Consider the following 23,881-nt stretch of genomic DNA (forward strand, 5'->3'; position numbering starts at 1 on the left):
ATATTTCAAACTGAAAGTAACATTCTTCCATTACAAAAACAACATACATTTGCATGCATGAATTATGCAGTTGTACTGTATCGTTATATGTTTCTCCAAGGTCTTCCACTAACTATTCATGTCTTCTAAGACACGGAAAGCCATCGTTTACTCACAAAACTACGCTGTTGTTAGAACCCTTTTTTTTTTTTTTTTTTCCGACTATGGGCAAAGGCTTCAGGGCCTATTCTACAGTCCCAGTAGTTCTCCATGGGGCCCAGTAGTCCTCCTACATCTCCACATGTCACCTCTTCGACGCAAACATCCACCATCCATATTGAATACATGCTAGGGCTGTCTCATACAGGAGTGGTGTACTGGTGTTAGCGGAGATACTTTTATGACATGTCGGAGGGTCATCTGGTAGATCAGAAAAATCTGCTTTTTATGACATTCAAATCCTTAAACTGTTTCCTGCCCCAGCTGGGATTCGAACCTGGGTCCATTAGGACTGCAGACCGCCTCTCTACCGATTCTGCCCTCCCATATCATTATTGATTCTACATAAAGAAGAAAATTTCTAAATCTTTTCAAAACTAACAACTATAGGAAGAAACCATCACACTTGCAATGGGTCTTTAATCATTATTAGCTTTTCACATCATACCGTTGACACGCATTGTTTCCTCACAGTTACTGTACTTCACTTGAAACACATTTAGCATGGCACAGACCATTATTTCTTTATCAGTTCGGTTCAGATTTGGCACAATTTTTCTTGTGCCAGTACCCCAAGATACAATTTTCTTTGTTATGTATTAAAGCATTTTAAAAGGATACAAGAAATCAAACGTGAAACCTCATTAAGACACAAACTTGGGGATGCTGTATTCTTGTATGCTTATTAATAATCATGTCAATTTGTACAAAATATATCAGTATACTGTAGCTTTACAGAAATCATCTTTACTTTCTTCGAAATGTTGGCATTTTTTAGTGTTTCACACACTTACCGGAATCTTTAGTTGATATTATCATCTGACGAAATTTAACGTTCAACATTAATTTAAAAACTATTCAAATATTGTTCCTTATTTTCTGAGAAGCAATTATCATCGCTGAAAGTACATATAATGAAATTTCCCCAATATATGATTGGCTGCATATGGATATAGTAATGCAAGTAGGCTACTTTCAAAACAGGCCTTCAGTTTACATTAGATGACTAGATTAATCAGTTATTTTAAACATGTACAACTAAGACTGAAAACATAGGAAGGTCTGCTACACATATCAATGACAGGGCTGAAAATTTCAGACTTACTGTTTGTCAACATGTATCAGAAATATTAAATGCCATTCAAAAACTATTCAGTGGGTAAGCTGTACTTATATTAGTTTTATTATTATTTCTGATATATATATATATATATATATATATATATATATATATATATATATATATATATATATATATATATATATATATAGATATATCAGCCACTGCAGGACCGGCCTATCCCAACCGAAGCTGGGACGATACAGCCATTGTATCTCTACCAAGTGGCTTAGTCTGTCTGGTAGAGATTGTATGTGGGGTGAGAAGTGCGTGTAAGTGTATTGTAGTGTTGGGGTGGCCTTGGATGTGTGTGTAGTCTGTGAACCAAGCGTAATCGGGCCGCGAAAGCCGACTGGGTGCAAGCATACTTTATAGTATGCGACGCTGGTTCAACCACAGCACCCCTGATGTCCGCCAATGCAATACGAGCCCAGAAGAACGCTCCCAAAGCTTATTACCCTGGCGGGGCGCGACCCCCAATTCTTCAGTGTACGAAAACGCACGCTTTACCACTGTGCCACAGAGGCTTCATATATACATACATCTCTCTCTCTCTCTCTCTCTCTCTAGGCTTATTAGGTATGAAAATCTTCTTGTGGGGAAATATATGTATAAATATGTATGCACACTGATGCCTTTTATCAGAATATCGACAGCATGCACACAAACAGGAGACATGTACTAAAACTGGATATTGTGAACTAAAATCAAAGTTTAATTAAAATGCATTTCTCTATTTTCATAGATCCTCAGTTAAAAACAGTGGCCCAGGAAGCACACCTCTTCCAGGACCACTATTTTTAACTGAGGATCTATGAAAATAGAGAAATGCATTTTAATTAAACTTGGATTTTAGTTCACAATATACAATTTTAGTACATGTCTCCTGTTTGTGTGCATGCTGTCGATATTCTGATAAAAGGCATTAGTGTGCATATATATATATATATATATATATATATATATATATATATATATATATATATATAGCCGTGCATACAGGCGTTGTCTGGGCCCTTGGGTTCATCCTCACTGGTGTGCTAATATTTGATGATGGTTGGGGGGTTCATCATCCACTCCCATGATATATATAGGGCAACACTTAGGTGACTCTGTGCTGAGTGACAAGCCAAATGATATCCTGTAAGTAAAAATAATTTACTACGCTTGGTGGTGACCATAACCAAACCACGTGTGTTCTCTTCATGACAAGAAATTAGGTTGTGGAGGGCTTGTGTCCCACCCCACATAATTAGCTAATTAAAAATACAACATGGAAACTTCGAGACATGACTGACTTGCATCTGATTACCAAGGAAACAAAGGCTATGATAAGGATGGCAACTTGGAAAGTGTGGGATGTGGATGATGAGGTGAAAGAAAGATAGATTGTTCATGTGCTTGAGGACACAAAAGGTGACATATGTGGACTGACTGAAACCAAATACTAAGGTGTTTGTGAGAGAGTCGAAGTATGGATTGGGTGCGTGTAGGCTACCAGGGTACTAGCGAATGAGAGGGCAAAGGGGGGTGAATGTATCGTTTTATGCAATGCAAGACATTGAGGAAAAAAATAATGAATAATTAGTCGGATCTTGGATTGTATGGGTAAGCAAGAAAGTGGGACTACAAGCATGGGCAATTGTTTGTATATTCGCACCAATGGATGATCAAACAGTTTGGGTGAAAGATGAATTTTTGGCAAAATTGGATACCTGTGTGGAAAAGTTTGAAAAACTGTGAGAATGTTTTTTGATTGCAGATATGAATGGAACGGTGGGCAATGTCAAGGTGGTGGTTGGTATGTGGGGTGCGCCTGCTGAGGTGGATGGGAGTAGTAGTGCTCTGATAGACAGTTGTGTGGGAAAAGACTTGTCATTATCCAAAATTTTCATTATACACAAATTTCTCGCAGGTACACATAGTGAGTGATAACGATGGTATGTGGTGTGTTGGATGAACAGAAGCAAATGACTGATTATGTATGAATAGATGAGTGGATGAGTGAATGAGAACATCTGTACTGGACACGAAAGTGTATACGGCAGCACTTCTCAAAGTTTTGGGGCTCACATCCCCATTGGCCTTGGTTCACATATCCATGCTGTCACCTTTCCCCTCCTTCCTGTCATCATCAAATTCTGAAACCTTCTTGAATTATATTTATTGTTATTAATGCAGCCGTTTCAAGTGGATGTTACCTTGTTGAATACAGGCTAAATTACCCTTTTCCTACACTCAATTATCCCATTTTTCTGGTGAGAGGGGGCCATTGAACATTTGTACATCCTGGTTTAGGAACTGCCAGGTTTGGTGCCACCACATTAAGACGATCATCTCCTGTATCTACCTTGTTCAAAAAGGAAAAATAATAATACTGTTTTATTTCGGATTAATTTATAACTAATACAAGTACAATTGCCCAATGAATTGATGACTAATTTTCTTTATGTTTCAGACAAAACTCTCTGGATCTGGCAATCATTCTTTAATGTTTTCCATAATTTGCCTGCCCTCCAAACTTAATTAATGGCATTGAAGAAATAAAGCTGATCTTGTGAAAATATAACTTAAGGTTCGTTTTCAGTATTATAGATTAACAACAATAATTAAATAATAAGCTCTACCTGGCACGTTTGCAATTGCACCCAGGCGTCATGGTGCTAGTGCTTCCACTTTTGGGAGAAATTTCATTAGACTGGGAAATTTTAATGATTTTAGTGACATCTAAGGAAATGGACAAATTTAGGGAAATCTAGGAAAATCTTGGATTAGTATTAGAAAAAGTCCAAATAATACACTGAAAATTCTACAGACATTAAATAACAAATATTGCAAGGCTCAACTTGAGTTCAGAAGTTTTCAGCTTCATCGGATTAATGTCTTCAACACCATGTTTCAAGGTTCAGTTTCAGTATTTCACAGGCTACGAGAGGAGATTACCAAGCTCCTAAAGGAAGTGCTGTGTGACGGATATTGTTAAAAGTCAAGATCCCTTCACCCTTGATATTCATGCACCTCAGAACAGAGTTCATATTGGAGATGTGTATGTAGGATTATCTGCAAATGCCACCCTGTCTGAATGTCTTAAGGATAGTCAGGGCCCTCAGGCGGTAAGGCATGTTTAACTCGCTTGCCAGCCATTCGTGGTGGAACCAGTTGAACAAATCAGAACGAGATTTTCAGAAGTAAAGAGTGGAGTAGACTGTAGCACCAGTCGAGCAGGGCAGTACTCCCGAGGTGGATGGAAAGCTGATGACAGGGAGTGCTGGAGCTCCCGTTTCATCAGCCCTCAGGACTAGTTCCTGACCATCCCCCTTTGCTGAACTTTTTCAGTGTCTCAGTTACACAGAGAGTAGGCCAGCATGCTCTCCAGTACAAATTTCTCTATCTATCTTCACCAAACTACATGCACAGTACACACTACACTTCCTATTCAAAATTTACCAAAATGGCGTCAATTCACCCAGCCTCGGAGTCCCCAGGGGGGGGGACCATAAATGCCCCCGCCATCTGCCCCTCTCCCGGTGACGACTCGAGGTGCCTGGAACCACTGTCTGTCTCTCTTCTTCTTCATTTCTGCAACATTCGCGGCCTTTCATCTAACTTTCGCTCTGTAGAGCACCACCTCTCCTTCTCTAAACCTCACCTTCTTTTTCTAACGGAGACTCAGCTGTCTGAGGCAACTGACAGGAAACCCTTTTCTGTATCCTCCTACTTTCTCTATACTCATTTCAAAGCCAAAGGTGGCTGTTGTGTATACATACGCAACGACTTATCTTGCTCTCGTGTTCCTGAACTTGATTCTTCTGAATTCTCCACTCTCTGGCTTCGGCTTTCCTGTCATTCTCTGACTAAATATATCTGTGCTGTTTACTTATCCCCTAATTCTACTGACTATCAAAAATTCTTCGACTATCTTACTTCTACGATGGAACACATTCTGTCCATTTCTCCTTTCTCTGAAATCTCCATTCTTGGAGATTTCAATGTTCACCACCACCTTTGGCTCTCCTCTCCTTTCACGGATCCACCTGGTGAACAAGCCTACATCTTTTCTATCCTTAATGACCTAGAGCAGCTTGTACAGCACCCTACCCGTATCCCTGACCGCCTTGGAGAGAGCTCCAACATACTTGACCTCTTCCTCACAACTAATCCTTCTGCTTACTCTGTTAATCTTTTCTCTCCATTGGGCTCCTCCGATCACAACCTTATTACCTTAACCTGTCCTATCGCTCCAGTACGGCCTGCGGACCCTCCAGGGAAACATCGTCTCTGGCATTTTGGAGCTGCGGACTGGGAGGCCCTCAGGCAGTACTTCTTTGATTTTCCCTGGAATGATTATTGCTTCCATGGCCGTGAGCCATCTGAGTGTGCCTTGCGCATTACGGAGGTTATTCTCTCGGGCATGGAAGCATACATTCCTTTCTCATATCCTTTGACTAACGCAAGAAAGCCTTGGTTTAATCACGCTTGTTCTAATGCTGTCCGCAACAAGGAGAAGGCCTACAAAAGGTACCGGAGCCAATCACATAATCTTTACGTTTCTGCCCGGAATCGTGCTAAGTCTGTTCTTCGCTCTACTAAAAATAATTTCATCCATACTAAATGCTCTCAACTCTCCAACTCGAATTCTTCCTGCTCCTTCTGGCACCTTGCCAAAAATCTTTCTAACAACTTTACCTCATCATCCTTCCCTCCTCTTTTCTACTCTGATGGTTCTGTAGCTATTTCTTCTACTGATAAAGCAGATATCTTCGCACAGACTTTCTCCTCCAATTCCACCTTAGACGATTCCGGTGCTGTTCCTCCATCACTTCCCCCCTCTGACTTCCTCATGGCTGACATTAAAATTTCTTCAGTTGATGTATTTTCTGCCATTACTGGCCTCAGTACTAACAAGGCATATGGGCCTGATGGGGTCCCTCCTGTTGTTCTCAAAAACTGTGCTTCTGTGCTTACACCCTGCCTAGGCAAACTATTTCGCCTTTGTCTGTCAACTTGTACCTTTCCTTCTTGCTGGAAGTTTGCTCTCATTCAGCCAGTCCCAAAGAAGAGGTGACCACTCCCAACCCTCCAACTATCGTCCAATTGCTTTAACGTCCTGTATTTCAAAAGTTTTCGAGTCAGTTCTTAATAAAAAAATTTTAAGGCATCTTTCCTATCACAACCTTCTTTCCGATCGTCAGTATGGGTTCCGTCAGGGACGCTCCACTGGCGATCTTCTCACCTACCTTTCAGACTCCTGGTCATCCTCCTTTCGGGACTTTGGCGAAAGCTTTGCCATTGCACTTGACATCTCAAAGGCTTTCGATCGAGTCTGGCATAAATCTTTAATTTCCAAACTGCCCTCCTACGGTTTCTATCCTTCTATCTGTACCTTCATCGCTAGCTTCCTTTCTGGTCGTTCTATAGCTGCTGTCGTAGACGGCCATCGTTCTTCTCCTAGATCTATCAACAGTGGTGTTCCTCAGGGCTCTGTCCTATCACCAACTCTCTTCCTTTTATTCATCAATGATCTTCTAAGCTGTACATCTAACCCTATCCACTCATACGCTGATGACTCCACCCTTCACCTTTCCATTCGGTTCCCGCAACGCCCATCTCAACAGTTACTTCAAGAAACAAGGGATGAGGCTATGGCACACCTAATGTCTGACTTGGCTCATATCTCTGACTGGGGTAAAAATAATATGGTTGTCTTTAATGCTTCTAAGACTCAGTTCTTACACCTATCAACCCGACAAAATCTTCCACAGGTATACCCACTAATGTTTAATAATATTCAGATTAATCCTGCATCATCCTTGAACATGCTGGGGGTTTCATTTACTCGGGACTTATCTTGGAAAGATCATATTACATCTCTTGTAAAATCTGCTTCCAAGAGATTGGGTGTGCTAAGCTGACTCCGCTCTTTCTTTACCCCTGCACAATTGTTGACTCTATACAGGGGTTTTATCCGCCCCTGTGTGGAGTACAACTCTCATGTGTGGGGAGGCTCCCCACATACAGCTCTTCTCAATAGGGTGGAGTCAAAGGCTTTTCGTCTCATTAACTCTCCTCCTCTCTTACTGACTCCCTTCAACCTCTGTCTCTTCGCCGCACTGTTGCATCTTTATCTCTTTTCTATCGCTACTTTAATGGTCACTGCTCCTCTGAACTGTCTGCTTGCATTCCTCCACCTCTACGACGGGCGCGTAGCACCCGTCTGGTAGCAAACTCTCATCCCTTTTCTGTCCAACTCTCTAATGCAAGAGTTAACCGTTACTCCCAGTCTTTCATTCATGCAACAGGTCAGCTCTGGAACTGTCTCCCTCTGTCTGTATTTCCTCCTGCCTATGATCTCCAGTCTTTCAAACGCAGTGTGTCCAGGCATCTCAAAATGATCGGATCTTGAATTTGGCTCTCTATTGTATTTTGTTTTTCTCTTGGAGGGAACTGTTACTGCGGGCTCATGGCCTTTGGTTCCTTCTTCCTCGCATAAAAAAAAAAAAAAAAAAAAAATGGTATGATGACCTGAATTTCTGATTCCAACAACTGCAGTCAAATGCAATCCTGCCTCCTTGCATTAAGTGTATGAGTCATTCAGATCTCTGAATGATGTTGATCCCTTGCAGCTTGTTGACTTGGAATGGTGGAAACAGGCAATTGAAGAGGCTCCTGAGATTAAGTGGAACTAAATAGATTTTGACTTCTGCAAAGAACGCCATACCATAAATAACTACAGTGGGGATTGGATGTACAGGAACCTACCAAGAGTGATTGAATCCCTGATGTCTTTACCTGTTGCCAGTGCTCCCGCTGAAAGACTGTTCAATGTTCACAAGTTGATTAAGACTGAATTAAGAAATAGTTTGAAGAGAGAGAGAGTGTGGATAGGTTACTGCATTCGAAGCAAGGATTTGCTAAACCTGGAAAATCAGCATAAGTTGATCTTGGACAAGCATAAAGAGTTGCTGAGACTCATCAAGAAAATAAAGGGTATTGCAAGAGATGCTGAGGCACATGAAATAATAGCAAACCATTAACTCATGTTATACATAATAAAGTCTGTCTATCTGTCTAGTACCAGACGCCTTAACACCGTAAGGGGTGGCCTCAAACAAATCGCCTCCATGTCGTCCTGTACCCCGCCATTTCACTGTCCTGCTTCCATCTCACAACCCCCTCTCTCATATACCTCTCCACTCCATCCCTCCATCTCATCCTTGGCCTCCCTCTCCCTCTCCCAGCCTCCAACTCACTCGCATACAATCTCCTTGTCAGTCTCTCACTGTCCATCCTCTCCACATGGCCAAACCAACTTAATGTGTTTCTCCTAACGCTTCCTATCACTTCCATATCCACACCACAACGCTCCTTCACTTCCTCATTTGTCAGTCTGTCTCTCCATTTGACTCCATATGCACCTCTCAAATGCTTCATTTCCACTGCTGTCACTCACTTGTGTCCCTCCAACAAGGTCCGAGCTTCAATACCATACGTTAGAGTTGGTATCACAATACTGTTATGTAGTAACTTTTTCACTTCCATGTTCACTTCCCTGTTTCTTATCGCTGCTTTCAAAGAACCAGCAGCCTTTCTTCTTTGCTGTACCCCTTCAAACACTTCACCTTCTAAACTTCCATCCTTACTCATCACACATAAAGTACTGTCTTGAAAAAGCGTATGGTAGTGTACTGTGTTTTGCAAGAGTTAGAATACCCTACCAAGAATCTCCCACATCCCTCCCAAGTATTCATTGACCCTTTGACTGCTCTGGCTTCTCCTCAGCTCAATGAATTGTCTGGCGCAAGTTAAGAATATGATTTGGAAAGACACCATTGCCATCAAAAGGAATGATTGAGTACAGTAGTCAAACCCTTCTAGTGCCTGTAGGTATATCTCTGCTCAGTAAGATCGTCTAGAGTTACACAAATAATATAACAAGTGTCCTACTGTCATTACCACTGTCAAAGGATCAGTCTACTTGTAAACTTGTTCTCTGGTGGATGATGTTTAGTGGAAATACGGCGTTTTATTTATTTATTTATTTTTTACCAAAGCATAATACCAAACATTTCAGTGGAATTCTAATTTCTAAGTAAAGGGTAATTATAAAGTACTCATATGTTTCTCACTTCTTTTTCAATTTAGGCCTATAAATGCTTACTCAAGTGTGCATTAGGCAAATTTCTCTCTCTCTCTCTCTCTCTCTCTCTCTCTCTCTCTCTCTCTATCTATATATATATATATATATATATATATATATATATATATATATATATATATGTATGTATACTGTATAAATATTTCTACAAAGTATACATGATATTGAAGATATATTATGTTCAGTTGCGGACATATCAAACAGAAACGCCCCGTCCACCAGCGAGGTGGTGTAATGCTTTTCGCTTTTGGTGGCACTGACTGATATGGAACTTCACGAGGTTTCGTTCCGTCGCTACGACGAGCCGAACGCGGTGATCATCGCCGCTGTGCGCAGTTATTGATGGTAATATACTGTACAAAAAATGTTCCGCCAGAAAATATACTGATGATAGCATGTCATCATTATGATAAGTTTTTAAAATTGTGTCACAGAATACACCCTCTACACATATGGCAATTTTTATGAATGTCATGGATTTCATAAGCGGGTTAGTTTCATGTCATGAACCATGCAACAGTTAACAATTCATCATATAAGTCATAGTTATCAGCTTCTCCGCAACTAATAATGAACAGAGAATTATCGTGACGCCCATCCTCCCTACCGTAAACCTGACATTAGTGGACCTCTGAAATCGAAGCAAGTTCACTACATACAGGAGGTGGCACCACATGAGGCGGCAGGTTGGGGGTGGGGGACCTCGGAGACAGGAGGAAGGGGTGAATGAGGAAGGGGGTAATAGTGGTCAAATTGGGGGCTAGAGGAGAGGGGCCATGGGGTAGGGGGCGGTGGACTTTGGTAGACGACAGGAGCTACAGTGGCAGGGATAGATTATAAGGTGATGACTAGACCAAATTGTTGTCTCATGGAGAATATTGCAGTTTACAGTCAGACCTTGAAACCTTATGTTGACCATGCCACGTGTTGTATTTGACCGTCATGGTTTGTAACAGTTCACAAGACACATCCCATTGGATGGCTTATTACCCCTGTATTTTGAGTATGATAACTATATGATTATGTTAATATGCAAATATATGACACGTCCCTACAGTTTGTCAGATGTTAGCCTACTACATACCATCCTCATGGATGACGACTGATATCGCAAACAGAGTAGGGATAGGAATATGTAGATTTTTCCTTTATCACCAGTAAATATGAATAGTCTGACAGTAATGACGGTCCCTATGGTTCTCAGTAATATCTGTATGTCGCTGATGTAATAAAAAAGTGGACATACTCAACCCAGGTTTATGTTACCGTTTTCTGTATGCCGTATTTGGCTGTTGATTTTACACATTGGCAGTTGTAATTAGTTATATTTTGGTTCATACTGAGCAACTGTCGTATGCCCCAAGCATTCCTTCACAAATCCTCGAGCCAGTAATGGTGGATCAAGGTTGTAATGTCTGCGGTTATCCAGTCTGAGCAAGTGCATTTTACATCAACTATGCCATTAGTTACAGAAATCGCTTGTATTAAATTCAAACACAAACTTTATGTGCAGTGTTTTGTTATACTAAACAATCGAGTAGCGTTCACGCTATGAAAATGATAGGATAAAGATTAATACGAGGACCATTGCCCTGTTCACGGAAAGCATTTGCTGTGCCACACTTTTAAGCATCATTGTCTGAACATGAGCTGTTGGTCTGGCTGGGTATCGGTGTATATTGAAATCCATTAGAGAAGACAGGTGAACCGCCGTCGTTGATGTACCAACATTTCATCCACTGTTCATGGTGTAGCAGTGATTACGGCCATCTCCCCTCCCCGTCAGTTCCCATGACTATGAAAACATAAAAATGTTAATACTAGATACATATACTAATATATATATATATGTGTGTGTGTGTGTGTAGAGAGAGAGAGAGAGAAAGAGAGAGAATTATATATATACAGTACATATAGATAGATAGATTATATATATATATATATATATATATATATATATATACACTCAGGGTGACCACCATGTCCTTAACCAAGCCCATATCTCACCATCCAATCTTACTTGCTTTTATTACAGCAGCTAGGTTAATACTACTTCTCACAGTGCTGACAACGAATTAAGATGTCATTTAATTATAACATCCAGCTAAGGTGTTGTAGTTATGTAAAAATTAAATTATTAGAAGCCCACACAAATACACCTTACCATTAGGTCGGGGGACCACGTCATTAACCCAAAGCGTCGCTCAACTTCCAAAGCTAATTAAGCTTTTATTTTACAGCTGAGTTAATAACACTGATACCACAATAAAAACAATACAGTATGCTGACAACAGTATGGTTACATTCAGCATATGTGTTCCATTACGTGAAAATAAAATCAGTAAAAAAAAAAAAAAATACATTGAGTAGACTGTAGCACCAGTCGAGCAGGGCAGTATTCCCAGGGTGGATGGAAAGCTGATGACAGGGAGAGCTGGAGCTCCCGTTTCATCAGCTCTCAGGACTAGTTCCTGACAATCCCCCTTTGCCGAACATTTTCAGTATTTCAGTAATACAAAGAGTAGGCCAGCACGTTCTCCAATACAATTTTCTGTCAACATCAATCTACATGCACAATAAAAACGACACTTCAAGATTTAAAAATGACACACAATAACCAGGCCTCGGAGTCCCAGGGGAGGGGGGGCCTTAAATGCCCCCATCCACCCCTCTTCCTGTGACGACTCAACGAGATGCCTGGAACCACTGTCTGACTCACTTCTTCATTTCTGCAACATTCAAGGCCTTTCCTTTAACTTTCGCTCTGTTGAGCACCACCTCTCCTCTAAACCTCACCTTCTCTTTTTAACAGAGACTCAGTTGTCTGAGGCAACTGACAGCAAACCCATTTCTGTTTCCCCCTAGTTTCTCTATATTCATTTCAAAGCCAAAGGTAGCTGTTCTGTATATGTATGCAACGACTTATTTTGCTTTCGTGTTCCTGAACTTGATTATTCTAAATTCTCTACCCTCTGGATTCGGCTTTCCTGTCATTCTCTGACTAAATATATCTTTGCTGTTTTACTTATGCCCTGATACTACCATCAAAAATTCTTCGACTAACTTCTATGATGGAACACATTGTATCCATTTCTGCTTTCTCTGAAGTCTCCATCGTACTGTAAGAGATTTCATTGTTCACAGCCACCTTTGGCTCTCCTCTCTTTTCACTGATCCACTTGGTGAACAAGCCTACATCTTTTCTATCATTGATGACCCAGAGCAGCTTGTACAGTACCCTACCCATATCCATAACTGTCTTGGAGAGAGCTCCAACACACTTGACCGCTACCTTACAACTAATCTCCTGCTTACACTGTTAAAATTTCCTCTCCGTTGGGCTTCTCCGATCTCCGATCACAACCTTATTACCTTGACCTGTCCTATTGCTCCAGTACGGCCTGTGGTCCCTCCAAAGAAACGTCGACTGTGGTACTTTGGAGCTGTGGATTGGGAGGCTGTCACCACTTAGGCGCTAACACCCACGATCCATACTGAATACATTCTAGGGCTGTCTCATACAGGACTGGTGTATCGATATTAGCAGGGGTATTTCTACGACATGTCGGCGGATCAGTAAAGCCTGATATTTATGAAATTGAAATCCTTAAACTGTTCCCTGCACCAGCGTGATTTGAACCTGGGTCCGTTAGGACTGCAGACCAACATAGCCTCCACACACACACACGCACACACACACACACACATACACACACACACACACACACACACACGCACACACACAGGCACACACACACACACACCAACTGACGTAGTGGTAATGCTTTCGCAGGCCATCAAAAAGGAGAGGGGTTCGCGCCGGATTGGATGCGAAAAGTCTCACGAAGTGGGAGGTTACTGTTCCTCTTGAGGGAGGGAATGGTTGTGTCCGTGTGTGAAGGTCACAGCCTTGCCCTAGATCAGACTATATGAGCTCTCAGCTCTCTTCCTGGAGGGTAATGAGCTGACGATCACGCCAATCACGTTATCCTGGCCGACCCGGTGAATTACACACACATTAAATTTTGGTAGGGAGTTCACCTCTCCGGCCACTCCTTCCACACACACTAAGAGATAATATCACATACTTATTGTCTCATATTACTGACAGTTCAGGAGAATATAGCTGAATAATAGTTCAGCTGAATAATTCTGGGAATTAGGTCGAAGGATGGACTTATTTGTCCCATTACATTTAAACAAGAAGTGTTTCTCAACCCAAGTATTATGTTCTGCTGAGTTTCTGATAAACTTCATGCATCCATCTCGTACTACGCGTTCTAACATTTGTCTGGATAAACAAAAATTATTAACTGAACCAAGAGCAAAAAACGTCACTGATAGAATGTGTCAATACCAATGATTGTTGTGTAAGCACTCGGTTGGCAATGTTCTTGTAAACCAGTGCTTTTCAAACTGGGGAACGCACCCCCCTTTGTGGTGCGTGAGGTAGATGGAGGAATAACCTGAAGCCATCTTCCAAAAGTTGCTATTATATTGCTGTATGGCACAGAAGCCTGGGCGTTGATGAAGAATGAAGATAAACAGCTGGAGAGGACAGAGATGAGGATGCTGCGATGGCTGATAGGCGTGTCACAGAGACAGGAGGAGGAATGACATCATCAGAGCAGAGGCGGGAGGTGTGTCAGTTGTGGAGAAGACAAGAGAGGTGCGTTTGAGGTTGTACGGGTATGTGACCAGGATGGAGGAAGTTGAGCCTGTCAACGTAACGTGGAGGAGTCAGGTGGAAGGGAGAAGAACGAGGGGAAGGCAAAGGATTAGGAGAACAGATGGAATTGAGAAAGAAATGGGGCAGTTAGGCCTAGAGGAAGAGGACGCAGCAGACACAAGTTACTGACGCTGATATAATAAGAGCGGCCGACCCCACCAGGAACTAAGGAAACGATTATATATATATATATATATATATATATATATATATATATATATATATATATATATATATATATATATATATATATATATATATATATATATTAGTCACAGGCCATGCATGCGTCTCAGACTCTGGTGAGTCAAGTGGTGATACACGAATCCATCTCATTCAGCAGCTGTATACTGACCATCATGTCAAGGCTTTCCCAACCACAGCCAATTACGCAGTATATAATTCATTATGATCTGATGGATATTATGACTTTAAATATTACTATAGGTTGAAGAAGTTATAATACCCAGGACATTTCAAAGAATATGCCGTATTAATAAACACAAGTAGGAATATGCACATACGCTAATAAATGGCTAGAATATGCATTTTCATATGCACACATGCAAATGCATGATTATCCTAAGCCTACTTATGAGTCTCTGTGAGATAAACTGAGAGAGTTAGACAGCGAGAGACGCAGTATTATACACTGCACAACACATACAAACACACACGCTGTTGATTGTCCTGAAAAGGTCTAGGTCTGGTTTATGCTTAACTTAGTTTTTGACAAGCAGCCAGCATGTGCTTATGATTTAGGAAATACATCAAGTTCACAAAGATGCATTTGTCTTAAAATCTGACATACTTTAATGCCTTTGGGGGTAAAAAATACAAATCGTTGACTGAAACAACGAACAAATGGAATAATATATATATATATATATATATATATATATATATATATATATATATATATTCTCCCTACGTGTCAAGTGGGGTTGGTGGAGGATTAGTGCCCCTCCCTGTAAAACAATTAACTCTAAGCCCTTGGCCACCCCGTTTGGGATACATGGCGTCTGGCAATGAATGAATGAATGAATATATATGTATATACTTTCCATACACTACATTTCTTTTCTGAGACGCGTCTGAGGTATACGTCTGATATTAGTCAGTTACAATAAGGATGTTATACATACCGAGGGGGGGAGATTCATTATATAAGGTTACGTGTTGTTGATGTCGGTGTGTTTATATCAGCCTTGCATGATCACTGAAATGACCATTTTTCATCATGTCAGAACCATCACTTTACAGCTTGTTGCTACTTCGTGTGTTCCCCTGTCATAAAAACAAATTCATCTAAAATAAAAGCAAATTATGTTACGACAACTCCCCAACACTCCGCTACCCCCACACCCATTCCTTCCGACACAGCTACTCCCACTACCCCCCCCCCATCCCTCACGTCCTACCCCTCCCACCACACATACCCCTCCCACCACACATCTACCCCCCACAACACCCCCAATCCCCCACATACCCCGCCGTCCCACTCCTCCTTTGAGTCCTTTACCATCAACACTGTTACCAGATCAAATTATTTGCTGCACCTGCTGCCTTCTACGCGGTGTCCTGCGCGGAAATTTCTCCATCTGTACCTCCTGGCACCTCCGTGATCAATGCTGCCATCTTCCCAGTCCTACACGTCAATACCAGGTAATGGTGTTTTCATATAAAGCCAGCTGTATACTAAGGTGTAATCACATTGAAGTATTTTTGTTAGGGTCTAGGGCAAGTATCAATGACTATAATTTTTTCTCTCTCGCCGCTAAGTTCGCACTGAATTGGTCAAGTATGCACTGATCGCAAGTCAAGAAAAGCAACAATGAGAATGTCACTGATATTTCAGTATGCTTTCCAGAAAATGCTCTTATGGACCGTTGATGGTTATTATAGTAACTCCATATAATGACAGATCATTCGAAATAAGCTTACCAATACTGCACAAGTGGCAGACAGGGCTACAGTAAACGGTGTACAATTGGTTGCAAGTAGAATATCGTCATCCATGATTAGTTTATCGTTAGGGAACATTGTTGCTTTTGTGCTTAAACTGGAGGATAAGCTCGCCCATTCTATATTTGCAGCAGCCTCCTAAAAGCATTGTAGAGGCAAAAATGAAACCAATGACCCTTAGCAACAGATCAGTACCCCATCCCCGAAAAGCCTTGCATAAATGCAAGTCATACTTACTCATCAGTGCTGCCGCGTACTTAACACTGGTAGTGCCTTATGATTGCCACAGCCACATTCATAGCAGCTCCGCGGGAGGGAGTGGAGTCAGTGAACGTGGGTAGTAGGCTCTCTGGTTAGCTCTAGTGCAGTCCATCAGTTAGTCGTCATTTTCAGGTAAGTCAGACGTCTTGCTCTGTTGTCAATGTACATTTTTTTTTTTTGTTTACCATCATCATTAATACTGTAATTTAACCATTCAGGTCTCAAATAGGTCATTAGGTCACGTGTGAGACGCATTTTCTTGAAATAAAAGTCAAGGTTTGCAAATAGAGATAAAAATATCATATTCATGAACAAGGAAATAATACACATCTGCCTACAAAACATTAGAGCTCTACTCACTATACAAGTCTGGGAACATGATGGGAAGTTGCGTAGCAAGTGGTGCGTGGTAGCGTGAGTATTGCCGTCTCGGTGGGTAGGTGATTTCTTGGTGCGTAAGCGACATTGTTGCATTGTTTGTTTCCATGTTTTTCCAAAAAAAAAAAAAAAACACTAATGTATATGCAAATTATATCTCACGTGATTTGTGACTGATTCTTGAAATGTTTTCTTTACAAAAAACAAACTAAACAGTTACAAGATCCGTATAAAACTATCACTTACTAGTTACTACTGACTAATTTATTTTACTTTGCTCTTTTTTGCTTAGTACTGTCCAAGGCTGTGGGGGTGAGGACATGGGGGTAAGCCTATAAGCTTGCCTTTTGTATGTACGTATGTTTATTTTATTGTTGCTACTATATCATCCTATGTACTTACGGACAGCAGTAGAGACAGTGATCAAATATTTATTATTTCCCAAAATTGACGGTGTTATAAGTATAACCAGGAAATGTGAGACTCATGAAATATAGATAAGAAAAAAGTAAGGAGACACTAAATCATTTGTCAATGAAAAAAACAACACTCGCTGCACATGTATGTCCGCCTGGTAACAAATAAATGCATGGTACGTGTATAAAACAACCTTAGAAACCTAAAATCATAAATCTGTAATTATTTTCCCTCAATCAGACACTCCAACACCAAAGAGATGACTAAATATTGAACATACAACGCGGAAATCTCTTGCTTGCCTGTGACGCGCCAGCTACATTATGTGCGTAGGCGGGAGGCAGGGGGTAGGGGACTGGTGGGAGAGTGGAGGGTGGGAGGCAGAGCGGTTGGGGGAGGAAGTAGAGGGTGGGGGGATTGGAGGGAGAGTGGAGGGTGGATGGGTGGGAGGTAGAGGGGTGGGGAATCGGTAGGAGGTAGGAGGGTGGAGGGTGGAGGAAGAGGGATATGAAAGGAAGGAGGGAGGTGAGAGCTATGTATCCTCCAGAGCAGTAGAAATATATTGCAAACAATATTCTTTTTGCTAAATGAACCGTCTGATACCAAAATAGTAAAAACTATTGCCAAATCAACAGTGTAATAAAACCAGTACGTGCAACCCAACCCCCCACCATGATTAGTTCTTCCCAGACTTTTTAAACTAAAATATTGTGATCTGCCCATGCCTGGTAGAAGTAGAGAAGTCTGGAGAGCGGCTCGTATCCTTATTTCATTCACCAGCCTCACGCAACAGTTTTCATTCATGCTAAATATGCTGCGACGGGAGTGGCTAGGAGACCCCTACCGAGAAAGCCATTATAGTGGCCAGGAGACCTGAAAGGGTTAAATGATTTATAATTATTTTCTTTGTCTTATATTTCTTTGTCCATTTACGTCTCTTGTCTCCCTTTCATGTTTTCATTTCTTTCAACGTAAAAGAGACAATTATAACTTGTGTTTCTGTCAGACACACAGTATCTCCAATCCATTATTGCCAAAAGTGCAACTTTCCCCCAATTATATTGAATTTTTGATGGATGATTAATACTAGGACAATTAATAAACCCAGAGTGTTTCATATGTATATCTCTATTAGAAAATGAGATACAGACTGTCCGTTTTAAAGGACGCTAGGCACTCGTGGGCTGTTATATCAGCATGACAATGGTCACACTTTTGGTAACTGTTTGAAAATGACTAATAATATCATAATGTTTAGGATAATTAATTTTGAAACAAATGACAGTAATTGGCATGTACAACACTGCACTTGCCACAATGCAGCATGTAGAGAATCAAGTTATATAACATGATATGCTTTGAAACATTTTGGATGAAGGCCAACATCACACTTTTCACACTGAAAGTGGCTTTTTCCTGTACAATGTTTGCACCTCCTTTCTTTGCTGATGTACACAATCCAGTGGCCAATGCCATCATAGCGACCAATATTAGCCAAATGTGAGGCTACCCTCTTACCTTGCACTTTCGGAGTGCCATGTGTTTTCATGAAAGGCAAGATTACATGTTCAAGAAACTGATACAGGGTGATGGAATGTCCAGCTTTTTTCATTAGAATCCATGCATTACTCGCAGACATGGAAAGCATGTATTCAAAAATAGGCCACCACCATTTCTTTTGTCGCATTCTCACTCGGTAAGTTGCAACATTCTGGTCCATCTGATCTACACCTCCCATGTATTTATTATAATTCTGAACACATACAGGCTGAGAGACTTTCACATATTTCTCTTTCTGTTTTGTTCCATCTATCAACGGATGTCATGTTGTTGGCTTCAAAATTTGATGCAATAATAACATCATTATTGTCCATCCACTTGTACACCACTACTTCATCAGTCACTCTGAAATCAGTGTAACCCCTCGCAGCTTTCTTCATTTCACTCTTAGATGTGAGGGGACATCGATCTGTTCTGTTTTCTCTGCAAGTACCAGAGGCACATATACCCTTTCTTGCGAGTTCCTCGATGAGCCTAATACTGGTGAAATAATTTTCAAAGTAAACCTTATATCCAGAATGATGAGGAACTTCAGCTTGCGAGAGCAGTTGCAACACTATATTACCACCAATTCCAAACTGGTTTGGAGTTTGAGAGGTTTCATTGGAATTTTTCTCCATGTACAAGTCAAAGGCTTGTAGGTATCCATTTTTGGAACAGAGAGCCCACACCTTGAAGCCAAATCTGATAGGCTTTCCCCTAATGAACTGTTTGGCATACTGCTTCCCAAAGTATGGTATCATACTTTCATCAATTGACAAATGTTCTTCCAGACCACCATGCTGCAGAAATTTCTTCTGAAGATGTTTGAACAATGGTCGTAATTTGTATGAACGGTCATCCGATACATTTGTATTATCAGCCAAGTGGAGGTTTCTCAGTATCATTTCAAATCTGTCTCTTCTCATATTATTTGACAACAGATGTGGCACATTATCCTCAGATGCCCAGTATTTCCTCTTATTAGGAAGAGGACAATAAGATGATAGTAATAATCCTGCAAGAAACTCAAAAAACTCTCACTCTGTCAAGTTGAGGGTTCTGTTATTTTGACCAGCATACAAGTTACTTTGTTCAGTAATTAGTTCTCTCAGTTCTTTGTCAAAAAACAGTTGAAAAAAATCTATAGGAGTTTGACACAGCTTGCTTTCTTCAGATACAACTTTTGGCACACACTGAGTTTTGATGTGTAATTCAGGTTCTTTCCTTACCCATCTTCTGATCAAACTCTTATTCGCAGGTTTTGTAGCATATTCTTCTGTTTCCATATCAACTGAACTCTGGTGCTGTTCCACAGATTTTTCTTGCACAATTTCAGCAGATGCTTGCAATATCTCCCACTTCAGACGAGTCGAGCTGCAGTCCTCTTCTTCATCAGAGTGATCACTGTCCCCATCAGACAATTCGTTTGGATCTGGAAGTCCCATGTAGATATTACCACCATTACCCTCCTCCTCCAACAGTACCAGGGCTTCATCAATTGTCAAACTGCAACAGAGGAACATAATATTGTATAAAAAGTAGCTGTAGTAGTAACCACGTAAGTCCCTCAACAATGACAAAGATCAACACTGTATGTAGTCATATGTCCTCACCACTACCTTGCGTCAGTTATAACAGACAGACAATTTTCAATAGAAATTTTGAAAACATGACAAAGCATTTTGAAACTACTATACTAATACCATATAGCAAAAATACTTAAAAATCAATAGAACCATGCAAAGGATATAAAAAATTATTAGAAAAGCATTAGAAAACACATCAATTACTTGTTAGGGTCTCTGAATTTCAAACTTGCCATCTTGAAGAAAGAGTTGTCCTGCACGACTCATGGGCAAAGTACTTTTCCAAATTGTTAGTGCACATTTGAAGGGGAACCAAAAGAACATACAGGTATCCTGAAAGTCAGGAAATATAAAAGTATAAATGAGTTGTTTAGAGAAAAAACAGCGTCCTTTTAAAAGGACGTCAGGCACTAATTACTAATTCATAAGGTGTCCTAACGGTACGTGAAATCCCCTTTCATTTGGTAGAAGGTATTATTTTTCTTTCTAGTAATGAATATTTTATTCATATTTCAAACTGAAAGTAACATTACTCCATTATAAAAACAACATACATTTGCTTGCATGAATTATGCAGTTGTGTATCGTTATATGTTACTCCAAGGTCTTCCACTAACTATTCATGTCTTCTAAGACACGGAAAGCCATCGTTTACTCACAAAACTACGCTGTTGTTAGAACCTTTTTTTTTTTAGTGTCTGACTATGGGCAAAGGCTTCAGGGCCTATTCTACAGTCCCAGTAGTTCTCCGTGGGGCCCAGTAGTCCTCCTATATCTCCACATGTCACCTCTTCGACACAAACATCCACCATCCATATTGAATACATGCTAGGGCTGTCTCATACAGGAGTGGTGTACTGGTGTTAGCGGAGATACTTTTATGACATGTCGGAGGGTCATCTGGTAGATCAGAAAAATCTGCTTTTTATGACATTCAAATCCTTAAACTGTTTCCTACCCCAGCCAGGATTCGAAGCTTGGTCCATTAGGATTGCAGACCGCCTCTCTACCGATTCTGCCCTCCCATATCATTATTGATTCTACATAAAGAAGTAAATTTCTAAATCTTTGCAAAACTAACAACTATAGGAAGAAACCATCACACTTGCAATGGGTCTTTAAACTCCTGCATCCAACAGTAAATCTACCACTGCTCCATCTTCTTCTGGAGACCCCTCTTTTCATACGTTTAAGAGAAAAATTTGCTTCATCTGGTGTTACGTCTTGTATTTGACTTGTGTCAACTGAAGTTTGGTATTGGTACTATTGTCTTTGAAGCATACAGTTCTTTGTAAAATTTTTCAGCCCTCTTCACCATCATCTTCCTGCAAGTATTGACTTCACCATTTTTGTCTTTCATTGATAAAGTTGTTGTTTTCCTTGTGCGATTCTGCTTCGGACCTGTTTCAAGCTATTTCCTTTTTTGATGGCTTCTTTGATCATTTCTTCTTTTTCTTTTGTTTTACTTCCCACTTGTTGATATCTGTAATTCTGCTCTCTCTGTTTCTCGTTCTTTGTTTTTACTTTCATCTACTTTCCTCTTTTCATCAGCTCGAGGGCCATTTTTGAATACTTGTTGGCTTTGGTTAGATTAGCTATCTCTACTCCTTTGCTGATTACCTTAACACTTTTTTTTATTATTATTATGCCGTTCAACTCATCAATGTTACACTCAGTATAGTTTTGAGTGGGAAGTCTGTTCTTTATTTCTAACTGTAAGCAAACCTTGTTTACGCCTTATTAGGCATATCTTTGGATTTATAATCTGCTTCTTTCTTTTACGTTTGAAATTGAATCTAGCTGTGCAACTCACTATTGTATGGTCACTTCCTTTATTTCATCTGTTAATAACTGTGACTGTACTGATCGTGTTTTTAGTATCTGCTGTAATGAAGCTGAGTTCATTCTTTGTTTCCCTGTTTGGGCTTCTCCGGGTCCACGTTCTCCCTATTCTTTTGTGAAAGAATGTATTTATTAATCTCATGCTAAACATTTCATCAAAATTTACCACCATTTCACATCTGTCATTCGTCTCGCCAACTACGATTTTTTCCCATACATACTTTTCCATTTTTCGATTTGACACTATTTTCAGTGAATCTCCCATGAGTATATTATCTCGGGTCCTTTCTTATTCCGTAATATGGAAGATGTCGTCATGGAATGTATTCCGTTTGTGCTTAGAGAGGTAGTTGCTTATACTTGTATTACTTTCGCAGTGTAGCCTATCATTTGTTTTGTTTAATTTCAGTTCATACTTCTTTATACTGATGATATTGAAAATGTTCTCAGCAAGAGTTTTGTTAATTAGAAATCCAACGCCACTAACTCTCGTTCTGCCAGTTTCAGTAGTAAAATAGATTGTTGCTGTCTTGGAGCTGAATTATATTTTCTTTTCTGTGGATCTAGCTCTGACCTGTAATATTCCAACTGATGTTTTCTAATTTAGTCATTAAAACATCAAGTTTGCAATCTTCTTTGAGGCTTCTTACATTGTACGTGTAGATTTCCATGTATTTCGTTTTGTTTAATGCCCTGTCTCTAATTTGCCGAGACAATGCCTACTCACCTCCAGTGGCACACTGCCCATAAGAAGAGGAGGCACTGCAGTTGCATCTTCAGTAGATGATGATCCTGCAGAAACGGCCGAATATTCATCACCAGTAGAATCTGTGTTTGGCCGGGAGGATTGTGGCAGATATTCGCACCTTCCTGCCACATAGTTTCCGGTGAGGTGTGATTGTTGTGCCATCTGATTTGGTATAGTGGAACTCTCTCTCTCTCTCTCTCTCTCTCTCTCTCTCTCTCTCTCTCTGTATATATATATATATATATATATATATATATATATATATATATATATATATATATATATATATATGTAGAGAGAGAGAGAGAGAGAGACTTATTAATGAGCCTAATAATGAGATTTTATACAAAAGTTTGATGTAATCCTTTAATTTCTACATAATCCCCGCAGACATTGATGCATTTTTTCCATCTTTTGGGGAGGTTTACAATGCCTTACTGGTAGAAGTGTAGCTCTTAAAACACCCCTTCACAGCTGTTTTGAGCCCATAATTATCATCAAGTCTCTGTCCCCGAATGCGCTTCTGCCGATTTGCAAACAGGTGGTGTAGTCACTGGTAGCTAGGTCCTTGGAATCATTATCAGTGAGACAGTTCCTACCCACACTCTTGTACAGCTGCCACAGCAGTTTGGTTGGTGTTGACTAGTGCATCACGAGCAGATGATCAATATGAATGTTACCCTGGGTATCCCAAAATACACTGGCCATTATTTTCGTGGACCTTGATGCCTTGAATGTCTTGGTCATTAGAGATCCAAGGTGTTTCGAGTCCATTGGATTCCTGTTTGCTCTCTGGGTCGTTGTTACAGTATATAACCATGTTTCATCGCAGATTACCGATCTGAAGTGGAAATCATCTGGGTTGTTAATGAAATTGGTCAAGAGAGATTATCTGATTATCTGCATGGTCTCCAAGGTTTCAACAGTGAGCATTGTGGGA

Source organism: Coenobita brevimanus, chromosome 15 (assembly GCF_032717465.1).
Source record: "Coenobita brevimanus isolate Jiangsu-jjx chromosome 15, ASM3271746v2, whole genome shotgun sequence".
In the NCBI taxonomy this organism is placed as follows: Eukaryota; Metazoa; Arthropoda; class Malacostraca; order Decapoda; family Coenobitidae; genus Coenobita; species Coenobita brevimanus.